Source organism: Phaseolus vulgaris, chromosome 11, assembly GCF_000499845.2.
Source record: "Phaseolus vulgaris cultivar G19833 chromosome 11, P. vulgaris v2.0, whole genome shotgun sequence".
Lineage (NCBI taxonomy): Eukaryota > Viridiplantae > Streptophyta > Magnoliopsida > Fabales > Fabaceae > Phaseolus > Phaseolus vulgaris.
Genome location: NC_023749.2, coordinates 51,131,203 through 51,151,609, shown reverse-complemented (window position 1 = coordinate 51,151,609; position 20,407 = coordinate 51,131,203). Strand labels below are relative to the sequence as shown.

At 28.4% G+C, this 20,407-nt stretch overlaps 1 pseudogene; it reads right to left on the bottom strand.

The window, feature by feature from the left end:
• Positions 1-4,646: 4,646 nt before the first annotated feature.
• Positions 4,647-20,026, bottom strand: LOC137809618 (uncharacterized; annotated as a pseudogene).
• Positions 20,027-20,407: the final 381 nt, after the last annotated feature.

The window sequence follows — 20,407 nt, the reverse complement described above, 5'->3', positions numbered from 1 at the left end:
TCAGGTAGAAGTTATATGGTTATTACCGTGGTGAATGTGTGGCTGGAAGGTGACACAATTGGTGAAGGATTCCTTGGTTGATTGGATCTAAAAGGGTTAGAAACTAATACTGTTGGCTAATACTGAAAAGCTGGAGTGAAGGTTTAAAGTGAAATTTCAGGGAGAAACTTGGTGCAGTGTTGAAGTATGTCACAGCTGGAATTCACGGGCAAGGCAAAAGATGACTAATCCTGTTGGTGAGCAGTTTAATAGGAAGGAAAAAGGAAAATCTGCAGTGCTGTTCTTGGCTGCACAGAGTATCACAGAGCTGTTGGCAGTAGTCCAATGTAGCCTGCAGTTTGCTGCATAAAGTGTATGTATTTTGCTGCATAATGTGAATGCAGTTTGCTGCATATTTGTGAATGCACTTGTTGCTGCATAATTCTGAATGCAGCTGCTGCTGCATAATTAAAAATATCAGTACTAGTAGAAGCTTACTTGTTTTCTTTTACTATTTTGGACTATTGTATAAGGTTTGGCACCTTTGAAAGTTTTTCCTTTTATTTATTTATTACTAGTAGGTTGACCCGTGCAACGCCCGTGACTTTTACTATTTTGGACTATTGTATAAGGTTTGGCACCTTTGAAAGTTTTTCCTTTTATTTATTTATTACTAGTAGGTTGACCCGTGCAACGCACGTGACTTTTTCGAAATTTTTATATTTAAATATTAATATTAAAAATAATAAATTTATTTTGATATATATAAATTATTAATCTGATGAAATGAAATTAAATATATTGCAATAGTATAAATTTATATAATTTTAGTATATTAATGAATTTAAATAATGTAACATAATTAAAAATTCATGAATATATTTTGGCCATAATAAATACATTACAATATCAATACAATAAAATATTTTGAACAAATAGATTATTATATAAACAATTATCTAATACTATGTATCCATTTTGAAGTCCTCTCATTTTGAAGTCCTCTTCACCAACCTCATGCTATCTTCAACCTGTAATTTAATCTGCAAAAAAACTCTCCAAAAAATCTTTGCAATTAAAAAATAGAATAAACTCTCCAAAAAATGTTTACAATTAAAAAATAGAATTCAGGAGATTATACCAAGTACAATTATTACAAAAAAACTCTCAGTAAATGTGTGTTTCTTCAAGAAACAGATTGTAGGCAAAATCATATTAAATTATGAATTCACCTTTTATGATCTAAATTAAATTAAAATGTAATGTAATATAATACAACTAAAACATAATGAAATACTATTATATAAATAACTAAAGATCTTAAAAACCATACAACAATAATAAACATATATACATCATCATGTTTCTATATAAAAAAAAAGCAACAATTAATACTTGAATGACTAATTAATAATAGACAATATACAAAGAATAAAACGAATACAAGCATTCTCTAATATTAACACAAAATATATATAATAAAAAATATGATAAAAGATTTTTCTGACTTTAATATACTGGCAATTGTTATAGTGTTAAGCATATGTAATAATGCCAACCTATTATAAATATACCAGATAATGAAACAAATTTATAAATAAACAGATGAACAAATAGAATATGAACAATACTAAACAGAAACATATAGTGAATATAATATAAACATAAAGAGTACCTAACTGTTCAGTTTTCCAAAAAAGTCCAAGCAGAAACATAAATATGTATGAGCTTTCTTAGTCCTTGGTAACTATTATGCTATGAGAATAATAACCGAAATTATGCAGGATAACTTAAACTGTGAATAGAAGTAAGTAACAAAACCCTGATATGAGAAGAAGGATTTCTCGTATCACATTCGAAGATTATCTTGTCTCCTTCACGATAAGAATGAAGACTACAGAAATTCTTCCACCCTTTTCCAAGTTTAATCCGTCTAAAAGGAGGCTTCCCTTTCAAGATCTTGCATTCCACATTCATTAGTAGACCATGCAGAGTAACCTTGTTGAATCTCCCTTGTCGAATATATTGTGAAAATTTAGCAGGAAGATCCTACAACAATATCGAAATAATAAGAAAATAGAAATAAAGTAGAATAAAATAAAGAGCATTTTGAAATAAATCAATTTTATACTAACCAAATAACTGAGTTGGATACTTGATTGAGACAACTTTATTGAAAAATGATCAAAGGGACCAATGCTTAAGGGTTCCTTACCTTCAATTTCTTCCAAATAACGATCTACTCCACTCTGAGGGACGTCATCCATATAAACAGTTATATGGAAGGCGTTGTGACCCACATAACGGAATAAAATGTAGTTATCATCTATGAAACCATAAAAATCAAATAAATTAAACCATCCACTCAATATTTCCGGCGACAATAAATTTTCGTTATATTCCACTATATGGACGTTTCCTTCTGAATCAGCCAGTGTCCACTCCTTTCCCAGTTCTTTTTGAAACTCGATGGCGAAAGCCCGATCTACATAACCAAGCTATTTTTTATGAAATAAAGAAAAAAAAAAGGTCAGGAAATGAAGACAATGTTGAAAAGAAGAAATTTTGGAAAAAAAAATAAATATACATACTTCACCACGGCTGTTCATGCACCAAAAGACTCCTCTTGTTGGAAGTCTAATGATTTCTTCAGCACTGGGCGCCATTAAATGAGTAGTGGAGAAAACACCAAGAACTCAGTAGAAGAGAAAAAGAGTAATAGAGAAACCACCAGAAACAAAGTAGTAGAGCACCAGAAAAAAAGTAGGGTTAAGGATATTTTATAGAAGATTTGGTAGAAATGAGTACGGTTGTTGGGAAGCGAAATATTTAATGTTTAATGTTGAAATGATTATCTATATCTACCAAATCTGATAGGGAAGAGGAATCAATATTTTGAGAAATGTGTAAGAGAGATTACATTAGCCACGTGTATCTGTAAAAATACAAAATCAAGCAAGTCAGACTAAATTAAAAAAAGTACAATCTGAAAAATTGTGAGTTGATTGCTATCAGATACATGGAAAGCACACATTTATCAATAAATAAAGCCTTTAAATATCTTTTTTGATTTTAAAAAATTGTTTGATTTAATAAATATTTTTGAATAATGAATTTGTTCATTTTTAAGAAGTTTGATGATGAGAAATATAACATAAAAAGAATTCGTCCCAGAAAAAAAATCAATTCTCACAACATATAATGATTTGACATAAATAATAATAATAATAAGCATGTAAATCCAACGGTTAAAATTTAAATAATTTATAAAATAAATGATTGTTTAAAAAAATAAATTTTGAAATCCTTAAATTTGGAAATTGGGATGAAATGATTACCTGCTTCACAAACTCTGCATAGGAAAAAACAATTAAATTTCGAAAAAAGTTTTGCATAGGAAAAAGCAAATAAATTTCGAAAAAAGTGTATCAGGAAAATAAAAAGGGCACACTCTATCTCAAAAAGAATAAAATAAATTATTGACTTAATTAGTCTGATACCTATTTAATGCAACCATTTATCAATAAACAAAAAGCTTGAAAATAAGAAATGATCTACCTTTTATCTTGTGGACCATAATGTTTATATAATATGAGCACAGTAACTTATATAATCATTTAAGGTATAAGTTATGATTTAAGATATAATTTGAGCACAGTAACACATTACACAAAGAAATTAAAAGTGTCCAAATAGTAAAAACGCTAAAAATTAATAAAACACATAGTTATTACTAATAAAACAAACTATTAAAATGTACACAAAAATGATGACAATACCTGTAAAGGTTCTTGAAACAAATAACTCACCTGAAATATTCTAGATAAAAAAAAATTATATCAGTTATAAAAAAAAAATACTGATTAAAATAAGATAATAATAAAAATTTATATATATAATATATAAACGTATTGAAATTTAAGAAATTGTTTTAACTCTAATATTAACAGTACCTGAAACATTGTGTCCTGTGGTGAGACCAAAACATTATACAAAGAAATGTGCAATAGTAATTCTACAAATCATCAAAATATAGTGTGAATATAAATTAAATAATAAGCAGAGAGTAACGAATATACTGCAAAACTGTCCAAGCAGTGCTAATACTACATCAAATTTCTTCATTAAAATTACTTCCTTTTGAATCAATGTTGATATTTGTCCTTAATATCTTGAATGAGATATGATCATCCAGTACGCAACCCTCAATAGAATTTGACTCCATAAATCAAGAATTTCACATTGCCTTTCAAGAGCTTGAATAAAAGATTAAGTACACAAATAGGTACACGAAATTTGTAATAGTAATAATAAATTATGTAATTAATAATTTAAGTAAACATACGTCACCAAGTGCTTTACAGATTCATCATTTCTGAACTTTAATTTTACAAAACTGTTACTTCTTATAAGTAATTCCTGTAAAACATTAATTAAATTAAGCAAACTTGACAAAGATATGTCAAAATAAAAGATACGTACCATACTTTCAAGATGACCATGAATAATTGTGTCAAACAAAAGCATTGATCAAAACCTATAAGAGATAGTGTATATCAGTTCTTAAATTGTTGTTCATATATTACAAAAAAATATGATAAATAAAAATATATTTCAAATAAATAAAGAAATTTCATACCTCATTTGTAACGCTGTAAGTTAATACTTCAAACATTTTCGAATATTTCTTTGTAAACCACGTTAGTAGTGAAATTTGTGGGAATACCATTATCATCCAAAATCAATATCTTCAACCCTTTCTTAGATTTTACTCTTGAAAGAGCAACATATAATTGTCCGTGTGTAAAGACTGGACGGGATAGATATAGACCAACTTTATTCAGAGTTTGACCTTGACTTTTATTTATTGTCATGGCAAAACACAAAGATATTGGAAATTGCCTTCTTTGAAACATAAATGGCAAACCTGTTTCCGAAGGAGTCAAGTTCATTCTGGGAATAAATATTTGATCACCTATATTTTTCCCAGTAATAACTTTGGCACCAATAACATTTTTCCCCAAGTGAGTTACATGTAATCTTGTTCCATTGCAAAGTCCATTGGCTTGATCAATATTTCTTAGAAGCATTATTGGAACTCCGACTTTTAATTTAACACAGTGATTGGGAATTCCAGAGCATTTGATCTCATTTAAAAATTCAGTTGTAAACCACTCAGCTTGAGCATTTTCTTGTTCTTCACATTCGCAAGGACTGTCTGAACTTAAATAACAAACTTCAGATCCTGGTATTAATGATAAAATGAATTCATTCACTTGATCCACACATTCTTTTGTTGGACATAATATTGCACCATCATCAAAAGAATCATCAGATGTCACATTGTTTATGTAGGAGGGATAAACAAACTCAACCAACTGCAGTAAAGGTTGTTCAACATCTAAAATTAAATTCTCTTCCGGTATTTCAATCATTCCTTGTCCCAACTCATTTAACTCCATATCTCCATCTCCAATGTGAAGTATCCAATCAGCAAACTCTTTTATTTCTGTTTTACTTTGAATTGATGTATCACTCTTTAATCTCATATTCTCTGTAAGTTTTAAGATTTTGCAATGTTTCCATAAGTCAGAGTAATTTACTGTTGCCTTCACAATGTCATACTTTGATCCATTTTTGACAACAGGTAATATCTGACGAAAGTCTCCTCCCAATACAATTACTTTACCACCAAAAGGTTTAAGAGCATTTTCTTCACTTACAGCTCTCATGACATCCCTTAAAGTTCTATCTAGGGCTTCAAAACATAACCTATTAATCATTGGGGCTTCATCCCATATAATTAATTTCGTTTTGATCAACAATTTGGCCCTAAGACTTCCTTGAGGAATATTGCATGTTGACTCTTCATTTATTACAAAAGGAATGCAAAAGGTAGAATGAGCTGTTTTTCCCCCTGGAAGTAACAAAGAAGCTATACCGCTAGAAGCTACATTTAAAACAATAAACCCTTTTGATCTAAGACCAGTGGACAAAGTTTTCCACATGAAAGTTTTTCCAGTTCCCCCATAACCATATAAGAAAAAAAATCCACCAAGGTCTGACAGGACTGCTGTCATTATATTCTCATAAACTTCCACTTGCTCAGGAGTAAGAGTTTGAAAAAGAGAACAATGCATTTCAGACATTTGTATTTTGTCATAATTCAATTCATCAATAATGAATCTATTTTGATAAATAAAGGAATCAGAATGAATAGGTTCTGGCAGACTTGGAAAATCTTTCAAACACTTACCATTTGAAATTAATAACTCTTCTACTTGTAGAAGACAAAGGTTTTGAATTTGAGCATCTTCAATTCTAAGACCTAGGAAAGAAATTATATGTCATATAGCAATTATAAAATTATAAATTATAAATTTCAAATAAAATAATAAAATTATACCTGGTAGGACAAACTCCTTTCTTTTTTGGTATAAAATATCATCTGATAACAACTTCCATGTTTTGTTCCACACTTCATCTGGTCTACACATAGTATTCATCATTAAAAGGGTAACAAAGAGTCTTCTCAACTGATTTCCTGAAGCAAGGACACTGCACTCTATAATTGCATCAATAAACTCTTTATCATCTGCCAATAGCCCCATTGCATAGCATGCCTCTTTATATGTTTTGTGAATGAAACCATTAACAGTTTTGATATTATCATAGCTACAACAACCCTTTTGATAATTCAACAATAACCTCAGATAATATAATTCCCCTGACCCTGCAGGAATATATGTTAACCTTCCAATACTAAGACCATTTTTTCTTGGCTTCCACTCTCTTCTGTCTGCCATCCAAACAAAAAATCTAGGGTATTCACAGTAAGTCAAATTTTTTCCCAGTGGATAAATTTTATTAGCTTCAAACCAAGCTAAAAACATTGTTGTTTTATGTTGATTGAAGTTCAATATTTCATCAATGTCTTCATTGTCTTTAAAAACAATTGGTTGCTCATACAATAGATGAAAAGTTAATCGTTGAACTGGAGGCCATCTATGATGGATATCAAAGGCAAATATTCTCCACACAGCTTCACATGGAGATATGTATCTACAATCATAATACTGTTTAATTTCATCAATAACTGGGGTCTCTGTAGAGTCTTTATCAGCAGTAGTAATTTTCAAATTGGCTCTATCTGGACCCTTGTTCACATATTTAAACAAATACTTGATTGAATTTGATTTGTTGCAATATTCTGTGTTAACATGGGCTTGATACCTCAGTAGTAGCAAAGGGCTATATGGCACAACATTTCTATTGTCCAACTTAATTCCATTTTTAAGAATGAATGTTCCATTATCTTGACGTTTATAACATGCATATCCATCCTCATCAATAGTAGTCAACAGTTTAAATTTCTTTGGGTAAAATTTTGAACATCTACCATTAATCATGCAAGGTGAACTTATTCGACTTACCCCGCAAGGGCCATGTATCATGTAGGTTGTCACTGCCTTTGACAATTTAGGATATAAAAATGCATCGGGTAATTCTGCAGAAATGACTCCATCAATATCTGTTGGATTTCTTAACTTATTCTCTCCATCCAACCATAGTAGTATGTGGGCATGAGGTAAACCCCTTTTTTGAAATTCCACAGTGTACATACCTGAAAGAATATGAAAAAAATTCTTCAAAATGTAATACATAATTATAAATCAAACAAACTGTTAAATATGGGTTAATGTGGATTACCTGCATTAACTTTGCCAAAATAGTCATTTTTTTTGAAGTCAATCATCATTTGATCTAATTTCATCTTGAAAACTCTACAAACAATGTCTGGCCTATCAGCAGCAGTTAATCCTTTTGAGGTAACAAAGTCACGTATTTCTGACCAATTTACGTTGCAGGTAATAGTGATAAATAGATCCGGATATCCAAATGTTTTGCAAATGGCCATAGCATCTTGGCAATTGTTGAACATATATCTCATTCCTCCTGTAAAAGATGAAGGTAAAACTATCCGCTTTCCAATTGCAAAAGAATTTGTTTCTCCTCGATTCATTGCTTCTTGTACGCCTTGCAAAATATCACAACGGATTGTTTTTTGGTTTAGCCTTATAAAAGACAATCTTTGAGCTTCAACCATTGTATATGCATCAACCAAAAATTGTTGAAACAATCGACGTGAATGGACTATATTCCCAAACTCCACATTTCTTTCTTGAATTCTAAATGCAATAAATTCCCTTAATGAAATACGACTTCTCTTACGTTCTCTGCTATTACTTCCAGAATTCCGTATTGGAATATGTTCTTGATACCCATCCTCTCCAAAGGGGAATATTAATGGATATTGTAATGGAATAAAGGCTGTATGTGTTTCATGGAGTCTATACATTTGTCCTGAATATTTTTTCACTATGATATCTCGCCCTACTTCCATGTTGCTCATATCACCCACAATTAATGCAGCTATCTCATCTGTTGTAGGGGTATTGTACACTCTTGGATCTTTGCATCGGTGTCTAAATAACCTCAATGCAAAATCTGAATTTACATCATCATGTAGAAATTCTCTTACTCTTCTAAAAGTTTTGGCCAAAACATTGTTGTCATCAATCATCTTGGTAAGATCTTCAATTAAGGATTTGTCAAACGTCACATTTTTCACTTTTGACCTACATGCAATTTTTAAAAATATATCATTAAAAATAATCTTTGAATTAATCCAGTAAATAGAAAGTAAGTCAGTAAAGTAACTAAAAATAACACATACCCAAAGTGAGATAATCTATTTGACACTTCATTTTGAGTGTCATATATGTAAAGTTGTGCAAACTTAGGAGATGATCCACTATTGGGGAGCAAGCTTCCAATCCTATGATAGTTTTGTCCATGCAGAATAAATTGAGGAGGGCCAGATCCATCATTTATCGAAGAGTGAATATTCCTCCAATTGAAGTAAATGAAAACATACTATTGTAACTCCTAATATTTTGTAGATAGTGTTGACTTCGACTATCTTTCCCATTTAATAAATCTAACAGCAATTTAGGAGGTTTTTGTAAGAAAGGGAGTTGTACTTTTCCCTTTTGACAACAAATAGAAAAATCAACCTTAACATAAATCTTAGATTTCTGAGATCTTTCTTCATACCAAACCTCGCCCAAGCAGTATTCACATTGAATAGTAGGTTGTCCAAATTCAACAGTAGCTATTTTCAGAAAATTAAGAAAGGTGATCTATTACTTTTCTGATATAAATTGATTTAGTTTGATGAAGAAGTTATAGTTAAAGATATGCACCTTCATTTTCAGCTTTTGAATATAATTCAGAACTAAAAACTTGTCTGGTGTCATCTGAAACAAAAAATAATAAAAGAAAGTGGTTGTTACAAAATTTAAAAAAAAAAGAATTATAAATTAACAATTTTTAGTACCATTATTTTCTTCATTTTGGATATCTTCGTCAAAATTCAATCTCTGAGTCACTGATTCAATGATTTCAACACTGTGTGTACCGGACTTGTTATGTAAGTTTAGTGTGTTACTAAATACATACCCTAAACTCCCTGCAACTGAATTACCTGGAGAAAATATGTTCCAAAGCAACAAATAATTAGTACTAAAACATGAGTATGATTTTGAAATTTAATTGACAAAAAAGATAAACGAAAAATCATTTACATTGGTTTCCTGAACTAACCTTGAAATTTAGGGGTAGTACAAATTGTTTGTAAACATGACAATGATTGAGAAGTTGCATCCATCACGTTCACATGACTCTTAGGGGTCACTAATTGCAAAACAAAATGATTTTTGTTAAAAAAATGTTTTTCATTAAATGAATTTTCATTCAGTCTATATTTCTACTACCTCTAGCTTGATCACCATTTTGCAGCTTTACCCAAATGTGCACAAAATCAAAGATTTTTTTTTTTCAAAAAATAAAGAAATAAAATTATAATGTGCCATTGCTAGATAGTTTAATCAAATATAACGAATCACTGGTCGTAAACTAACCATGAGGAAGTTGAGTGAGGGTAATGTCTCCATGAGTAATTGTTTGCATTGATGACATTGCTTTGGTAGTAGAATTCATCATGTTTAACTGATTTTTAGGAGTAAGCTGATGAGAAGAAAGGAAATTTGAGCCTGTAATTCCAGATGTCTGAGAATCAAAATCCTGAATTGATTTAAGAGTACTTTGACCTAAAACAAAAACTTTCAATGAGTGATCGAATAAGATAAATCAATTAACATCAGTATATAAGAACTTATAAATTATTTTACATTAAACTTAATCTTAGAAAAATGATTTGAAGAACTTTAGCATTTGAGTGTGTTTGAACCATATATATATGATAATTATTACTACTTAATGATTTCAGTTTATTTAGAAAAAATATAGTAAAACATAAATTAGTACTATAATTGTAATGAAAACAGTTGAATTATCCATTAAAACTAACCATGAAGTTGCACCGTAAGACCAAATTCTTCATTACTAACTGTACTCATTAATGATAATACTTTTGGAATTGAATGCATGGTGTTGAATTCATTGTCAGGAGTCAGTTTTGCACAGATAGAATCATTTATGCTTGTATTTTGAGAACTTTGACACAAAAATTTCTTACTTGAGTTCACAATAGTTTGACCTACAAAAAAATAAATTAGGCATAAGATTTGACTTTAGTAATATAAAATGTTTATGAAATAAAATGTCACTGTTATTACCTCTTGTTGGATTAACCTTTTCTCGCTGACCATAAATGAAGTTTCCCTCTTCTACCTTTGCAGATTTGGCAACATCTGATTAATAAAAAAAAAATGATTCCACAAAAACAGTATATATAAAAATTGAAATGTTTATTGATGTAGTATTAGTTTAAATTGTTATGAATAAAACTTATAATACGTTTTCACTAACCTTGAAGCAATTCTATATTACTAACAGTACTCATTGATGACAATACTTTGGTTGCTGAATGCATTAATTGATTGTTGGGAGTAAACTTCTCATAAACTGGGATATTTGTTATCATAATTCTTGATGTTGGAGAACCAAGATCTTCACATGAGTTAGGAGTACTTCCACCTACAACAATAAGTCATAATTGGTGATAAATAAGGTAAAGGGATGACAAATAATGCTAATTATATTTTAAATCTAAATTTAAATCTAAATATATATAAAAATAATTAATAAATAAGGTAAAGGGATGACAAATAATTATATTTAGGTTTCAGTACCTGTTGTTTTAACTTTTTTGCTGCGCAGTTCATATAATATATTTCTTCTTTTTCTTCTGTTATATTTTCCATTATCAGCATCGAGAACTAAAATAAAAAAAAAATTAGAACGAAAATCATATATAAATAGGATAAAGTACTTTGAAAGTAAAGAATATTGTTAAAGTTATACTTACCATTGTTTGAATCAGATATGCATGTTGTGTTTGGATTTTGATTCTCTAGAGAATAAAACCCATGTAAAATAATAAGTTGTTAAAAACTATAACATGCAATCTATTTTTTATATATTTTTACCATAAATTGTGTTGAGAGTTGATTCACTCTTACATCATAAGTGATTATTAACTTCTTTTATGAACCTAATTTTTAAATATATAATAAAAAAATTAGATAACAGTCAAGTTAAGTTCATAGAATTATGAGTTAAGTGTATTGCATTTGGATTAACTTGTTTAAAAATAAAAATACATGGATAAATTTTGACATTTAGTATTATTAATGATAAAAAAAAGGTAATTATGTTGACTACCTGTTGTTTTGACATTCTCTCTTCGCAATTCATACAATATATTTTTTCTTTTTCTTCTGGCATCTTTTCCATTATCAGCTGCTAGCAATAAAAATAAAAAAAATTACAGTGAAAATGATAAATAAAAATGCGGGATTCAGATATGCTTAAACTTATGCTTACCATTGTGGGATTCAGATATGCATGTTGTGTTTGGATTTTGATTCTCTGGAAAATAAAAATCATTTAAAAAAATAGGTCAAATCATAAACAAACAATAAATCTATTAAGAACTATAACATACCATTTATTTTTTATATATTTTTACCATAAATTGGCGTGACAGTTGATTATATATAGATCATAATAGACTATGAAATTGTTTTCTAAAAATAATTTTGAAATATATATCTATATCTATATGTATGTATATATGACACTTAAAAATATAAATATACATTGTAGTTGGTATACCTGATGCATTAGAATTTGTTTGAGAAAGGCTAAGAATGCTATTTCTTCTATTAATATTTTCCTTCAGTTTCTCCATAACTATTGAAAGTTGAATGACTGAACTTCAGGGAGTATTGTAGTAAGAACAAATATTTTCAGCCATAAAAGTATGTACTGTTTTCAGCAGTAAGTATGTAAAATATATTGTTCAGAGTAGCTTTGTTTTGGCGCCAATTTTGACGGTATATGGTCACGCACGGGACTCCCTTTTATGTTATTACTTTGACATAATAAATTTATTAATTAACTATTAAAATATTGAAAAAAAATGTGTAATATTTTTATATAATAATCATATCTATTTATATAATTATATAATAATTATATTTAATACTTAAAAATGTTAAACCAAAAATTTACCTTCCAAAAGGGATAACACTTGCACAATTTTTCTATATTTTGCATAATAAACAATCAAACTTCGAAATGTAAGAAGAATAAAAAATTTAAAAATTTAGGTAGTATCAATGTTCGATGAAGAAATGCATGTGTAGAAGTTGTTGTGAAAAAAGGGGAACTTAACTTTTAAGATATGAAAACAAATTCCTATTCCAGTGCAAAAGAACAACGTTCTACTTTAAGCATTCTCATTAATGAATTGTTGGTTGACTTTTGAAAGAGGAAACCTGCAGGGAATAAATTTATCAGATTGTATATATAATAATATATATAGTAAATAATAAATATAGTAATATATGTGGACGGACATTTATCTAGGAACAATCATCTCTTAAAACACAGATGAACGAAGCAACCTCCAAAAACAGAAACATAAAGTACATCAATATACCCTGATCCCACAACCCTATTAAGCAAAAAAAAGGAACTTTGGCTAACTTTCTTTTGCACCATTCTAGAATAGCTTTTCTGTTTAACAAAAAAAAGGAATTCTTCCATTGGATATATCTGAAATAATACACAACATGCAAAAACATGTAGTATATGTATACCGCCAAAAAAAAGTGACTAAAACAGATATTCTCATTTTGTATTTACTAATTTCACTAAAACAGAACTTAAAATAATTATTATACCTTAAATCTGTGAACTTAAAACATTTAAAAATGGAAACTTTAATCAATATTTAGGGTTAGGATGAAAAAAGATCCAAACTTTAATTACCTTTTCCATTCCATGGATACCTCTGCAGTGCCTATTTTTACCAAGTTCTATACTGGGAAATCAAAGAAGAAGAGAAAGAGTTTTTTTGTCTTAAATGCATGCACCTTTAATTAATATTTATGGTCGGAATGAAAAAAATCAAAGCTTTAATTACCTTTTCCGTTCTAAAGCGTTTGAGTTGTACCTCCCAGAACCAAGCAGAAACATAGTACACCATGGAGAGCAGATCTAGTATCTGATATCTAATATAATGAACAAAAAGAAGATGTTGAGACAAAGATTGTTTCTAAAATGTAAAATATAGATATCAGTTGGCTTATGAATGTCGAAGAAGATGAAGATGATAAGGGACAAATGAGTTTGAACTAATAGAACCAACTTTATGTGCTTCCCCAGAAACTTCTTCATTCATTTTGTTAATGATTTACACTCAAAATTCTGTTCTTAACTTATTTTGAATCTGAACTAATATTATATTTATTTTAATTTGTTTTTTATTTATTTTTTAATTTAACTTCGAAATTTGTAGTCAGTGGAACTAATGATTACTTGAAAGTTCTGGAATTCTTAAATAATACTTTATACAACTTTTTATTATTTTAAAATAAGATATATTTCCTTTCTTCGGATTTTTTAATTTTTCTTAATAATATTTTTATGCTATATAACTTTTAACTGTTTTTTTTATTGAACTTTAACATTATAATAAGTCTGGTTAAATATAAAAATTCTGAAAGTGAGGAATATATAAATATAGAAATATAGAAATATAGAAATAGTGAAATTCAGAAGTTTTAATTTAATTTAATTAAATTAAATATAATACACAAAAAAATTAACATTAAAATTACATAATTTTACAATGACTTGTAAATTACAATACATTACAATTTAAACTAATTTAAATTAAATAAAACGATTTCTTATACTATGTTCCCATAAGATATATATACATAAAAAATAAAGTATTAAAGACCAACTTCCTTCGTTAAGTTGAACCTGCAAAAAAAATACTGCAAAATAATTATTGCAAGTAAAAGTATAATTCATTACATTATATCAAATGAAGTCCTTGTAAATAAAAAAATGTGTGTTTCTTCCAATAGAAACGAATTGTAGGCAAATTCATATTGAACTATGAAGTCACCTGCAGAAATAAATAAGAAATATTTTGAAAATGAAATAATATTCATAAAAATTTTTAAAAATTAGAAAAATAATACTGAAAAACAAACAAATGTACATCAAAAGGTTTCGAGATAAAAAAATAGTTAATACAACAATAACTAATAACATAATAATTAATAATTAATAATAAAAAATATAAACATAAACATTGTATAGAAAATCCAATTAATATGCATGCATTCAAAAATATAAAACAGGCTTATGATTTTTTTAATATACTGGCAATTCTTATAGCATTGAGCATATTTAGAAATGCCAACGCATTATTAATATGCTAGATAAGAAATGAAAAATTAAAATCATATATATATACATATTGAAACGAAAGAAACACTAAACAATAAATACAAAGAAATAAGATGAGCTAATTAAACAGAACCACAATGAAATAAAAATAAAGAGTAAACAAAATAAACTGTTCTTGTTTCCTCAAAGTGGAAACTGGATACTTCCCAACAAAAAGAAGCAATACTTGCAAAAATAAATTAACTTAAACAAACTAATATAGTTCAAAACAATAACTGATTATCCTAAGCACTAAGTCTTTTGTAGTGACACGTCTTCAGTAGTAGAACCCTGATATCAGAAGAGGGCTTCTTGTTACATTCAAATATAATTTTGTCATCTTCACGAATAGAATGAAGACGACAAAATTGTTTCCACCCGTTACAGAGTGTAACGCTTCTGGAAGGAAACTTGGACTTGAAAATGGTGCATTGAACAGCTTCTAGCCATCCATGTAGATTAACCTTCTTGAACTTCCCTCTACGAATATATTCAGAAAAAGGAGAAGGCAGATCCTTAAACAATAACGAAAATATTAGTTAATAATTAGTTAATAAAAGAAATAGAATATATTAATATCCATTTAAAAAGAAAGGATGGTAAACTTACCACATATCCTCCAAAGACCTGTTTCGATCTCAACTTTAAGCCAAAATGTATAAAGGGGCCACTGTTAAGCGGCAACCTCCCTTCAACTTCCTTCAGAAATTTTGTCAAAATCATTTCACATAACTCCCCCATAAAAACAGTTATATGGAAGGAGTTATTACCCACGTAACGGAACAATATATTGTGGTCACCTTTAAACCCATAAAAATCACTCAGACGGGACCATCCATACACAATTTGGGGACAAAGTATATCTTTGTTATAATATACTATATGAATATTGCCTTGACTGTCGCTGAGGGTCCATTCCTCCTCCAGTTCATTTTCAAACTCGATGGCGAATGCACGATCCACATGTCCATTCTATCCATTTTAAAACCATAAAAATACTTAAAGAACTGAAAAAACTATGAAAAGTAAGGAATTTAAGAACCAAAAACATGCCTCCCCACGAATGTTAACTGTTGTAAATAAACCTTTCCCACTAAGTTTTACGATCTCTTCGGGAATGACAGCCATGACAATGAGAAAAAGAAAGATCAAGATAATAGAAGTAGGGAAGAAGTATAAAAGACTAATAGCAATAGGTTTCTGAGTAATAGAAAGCCCTACGTTACTTATATATAGCAATCATACCTTTTCAATCCCAAATCTGCGCTAAATTTCCTCTGAAGCAACATTTCTTTTCAGTTACTAAATTAAATAATTAAAAAAATAATTAAAATCAAATAATGATAGTAAAATAAATTAAGAAAAAATATTCATAATTAATAATGAAATAATATTAAAGTAAAAAAAATGAATATGAAAAGACAAAACTTTAAAAAGCATAGTAGGTTAGGTGTTAGGTGTTAGCTGTAATTATTCTTTGACGTTTCCATTTTACATTGCCTTATACAACAGTGTTTTTTCAGTTTAAATAAGTTATTAACAAAATAAAAAATTAATAAAAATACAACTATTTCAATAGATAAATAAAATGAATATTAATGATACGTATAATTAATAATTAATTAGCATTATATAATAATAAATTAAAATAGTTAACATAAAACTGTATTATATATAAATAAATAAATAAATAATAAATAAATAAATATATACATAAATAAATATATACATAAGTATAAAATAAATATAATATAAAATATATTAAACATATTAAATATTATTAATATATCATATTATATATATACATATAATTAAATTAAATACTTAAACCCTAACGTCTAACATTAAATAACATACATGTAATTAAAATTTAAAATTGAAAATATAATTTCATATTGAATTTAAAATATAATATTTTTAACTTCTGTAATTATTACTTCTATCCATAATTTTTAATAAATTAGTCTTGGAAGATGAAATGAATACTTTGAAAAAAGTGTAAAAGATATAGAAGAGACAGTTGATGCAAAAATAAAAAATAAAAAATGAACTGATGCATTAATTGCTCTGACACGTAGTTAATGCTATCCTCTAAATCCGTTTGAATTCTTAGAGGTTGAGTGTAAGGTGAATTTTTGTTTAAAAAAATTCTTTCTCGTAAGGACAAACATATCATTACACAAAGAATTATTTTTTATCACATACTAAGATATTATGTATAAAAAATGAATTGACGAAAAAAAGAATAACTCTAATAAAGGAAAACAATACCTGTAATAAAGGAAAAAATTCCCTGGGAAAGGAAAAGAATATTTCAATAACCTTCACAAAAAAAACACAAATTATAATTATTAAAATATTATATAATTCTATATAAATTTATGAATTAAAGAAAAAGTAAAAGTTGAGGCACTTACCATTACGATTCTGATATTTAATGAAAGAACCATTGTTACAAAATAGAGTTACAAAAAGTATGGAATAATATGAATTACACAAAAACAAACTCATTAAATAAATTAAAATGTAGACATAAAATTGAAAAAAAAACAAAAATATAACAACTTCAAAATGAACTATAAAATAAGTACGTACCTCAAAGATAATGTCAACATATGAAACTAACAATATTACATAAACAGTTTTAAAAATAGAATTGTACTGATACATCATAACATGTTCTACATAGAAATTAAAGAAAGCCCACAATACATGAAAATAGATCATTCAAGTTACAAAACGTTAGAGAAATAGTATGAAATTATAGTACTCCCTTTTCGATCTTGATATTTTTCCTTAATACCCTAAGCGGGATATCATCATCAGGTGTGTGAGCAGGTGAAGCAAAATCTCTTGTAACCCGTGGAGCAACAAATTCAGTAACAGTACCTAACACACTATCACTGCCTAAATCAATAGTTTTAGATTGCAATTCAGCAGCTTCAGTGGAGAATTTATTAAATAAATCCTGCGATGATAGCAAAACATATTAGTAAGAGTAAATTATTCACTTTTTTAACTTAATACTTTAAATGATAATTACCTGAGAAAGTGGTACAGAAGACTCATCCTGTTGGACATCTTTAATAGTACACAGTCGTTTCTTCTGAGAATGAAGTTCCTTCACAAAATGATAAGTAAATTAAATTAAACAAAAACAGTATAAATAACGAATTTAAGGGTAAAATGTAAGTAAGAATACACTCAAATTAGGAAACATACCACATTTTCAACACGACCTTCACAAAACCTTTGTATAGTACTATCATCAATACAAACTTTTTTGACACGAAATGATTGATCAAACCTAAGAGATTGATCTTTAACACAACCAACTTTAAACAAAACAGCTTTGTCAATCAAAAGATCAAAGTCTTTTGGTAGTACACCAGAATCACCGTTCTAAATATTAAAAAAAATATCAATTAATATAATAACCTTTTCTTAAATGCATAAATAAACAAATGCATGGTTCGATAATTTACCTTATCATGACTTTCAAATAATTCGGCGCAAGATTTATTGATCAGTGTAGTGGCATCCCTGTCAAATAGAACGAAAGTCGTAGAATCCGTTTCATCAATCACTCGCAGCTTCAGCTTATACCTGAAATATAAAATACAGAAAGGTTTACAAATTATATCTATAATATCTATAATTTAACGAAAATAATTAATAGTTAATCATTAACAAATTATTAAAAATAAATTCATGCAAGTACAAACACTACCTCTGTTGGACTTTGATAACATGTTTGTTACATTTCTCACAAAAAAACATTTTGGAATCAGGGTAAACAGCTTTACCGCATAAGCAAGCTGTGTACCACCAATCGTCATCAGACACAATATGTTTTATTGTAGCTAAGATAACAAAAGTGCTTTCCTGTAAAAAGAAAAAAAAATTATCTTCAAATATTAATAATCGATTTCAATACACTGTTAAAAAACATTAGTAATACCTCTTTGCAATCTTTCAGGCCTTGAATAGTATTTCTATGAATGAAGGTGATGAATTCATCCTCAACATTCTGTTTTCCAGAGTCACACAATTGACTGAGTCCCTGTGTAGGAGAATCCGAACTTTCAATCATCCTACAGATGTAAAAGTTGTAGTTAGAAAGGTTCATACATTTTAATTATCGAAAAATAATATATTAAACTAACCTTTTCTTGAGTTCGGTTGCATCTTTGGACTTATCATTATATATTATTTTCGTACATTCCAAACAATTTTGTATAAAAACCTTGTCTACATTAAAATTAAAATATAATGTAAATAAAATAATAAAATAAAAAATATAAATAAATTAGAAATTCAACACTTGACATACCCTGGAAAATTTTGACTTTAGCAAAATGCACACTGATGACAATATTTTCCAGCTCTCCAGATGACAGAAATGCATTGAGCTCATCAACATAGTTACCAAATAAAGTACACTCAATGCGGTAGCTGTTGTAAATTAAAATTACAATTGTAAGAACAAATATTTTGGATTAGTTATGGTACAAAATATTAGCTTACCCATCAGCTTCAATAGAAATTGCATTTAACTTAGTTGTTGACCCTGATCTATTCAGCTCTCTTTCAGTTCCCACACCAGTTAATATTCCAATAATATCTGTAAAAACATATTCATTTAAAAACATGTTCAAACAAATCTGTTGAAGTAAAAGAATATTACTAACCGACTAAGTAGTCCGTATCAAATCCAGGCGCCTTTAACACAAAAATTGGTGTGTAATGAGGTTTCGGACATGAGACCAGATCATTACCAATAGAGCTTACTTTGGTTCCAAACTGAAAATTGATTTTGTATTGGTGACAGGTAGTGCGATAAGATCCTGAATTAGTAGACACACTAAAGAAATTGAAGGAATAAACTTTATCCTCAAAAATATCATTTTGAAATTTATAAATTAGAGTTCTTCTAACGGAAACATGAATTCTATCACCCTGAAAGATAACAACAAACATTAAGCATGATTAATAAAAATGACATTAAACTGTAATAAAAAAAAATATGGAAGAAAATGATAAAGTATTTTACATCTTTGTCTTGTATGACCATTTCCATGGAGAATGGAAACTTTGTTTTCTTGAAATCAGAAACAAACCACAAACGTATAACCCTTGCTATCTGGATCCAATTTTCACTTTGTGGATTAACATCTTTCACACAATTTGTATTTTGTCTTGACACAGACATTGTAAGGGTGACCTTTGAGTAAAAGGAAAATGTAGTATGCAATGGTCAATGTGAAACACAAAACATACCCATATATATACTGAGGAGGTGGTAAGGAATTATTTTCAAAAATATCAAAAAAACAAATTTACAATTTCAATGAATGACAAAAAGAAAGTTAAGCATGTCAGGTTTCATACAGAAGAGATTAAGCCTATAAAAAATCGAAACTGTAAAAAGGGCAAACATTTAAACTTCAAGGATTGCGATTAATGAAATTGTGGTTTGAATTTTAAAAGTAAGGTTGAAAGTACACAATTTTTGAAATTGCCAGCATGATAGGAAAACCCTACTTTGCAAAGAAATGGAATTTTAGGTACGTTTTCAAAGGAGATTTGAAAA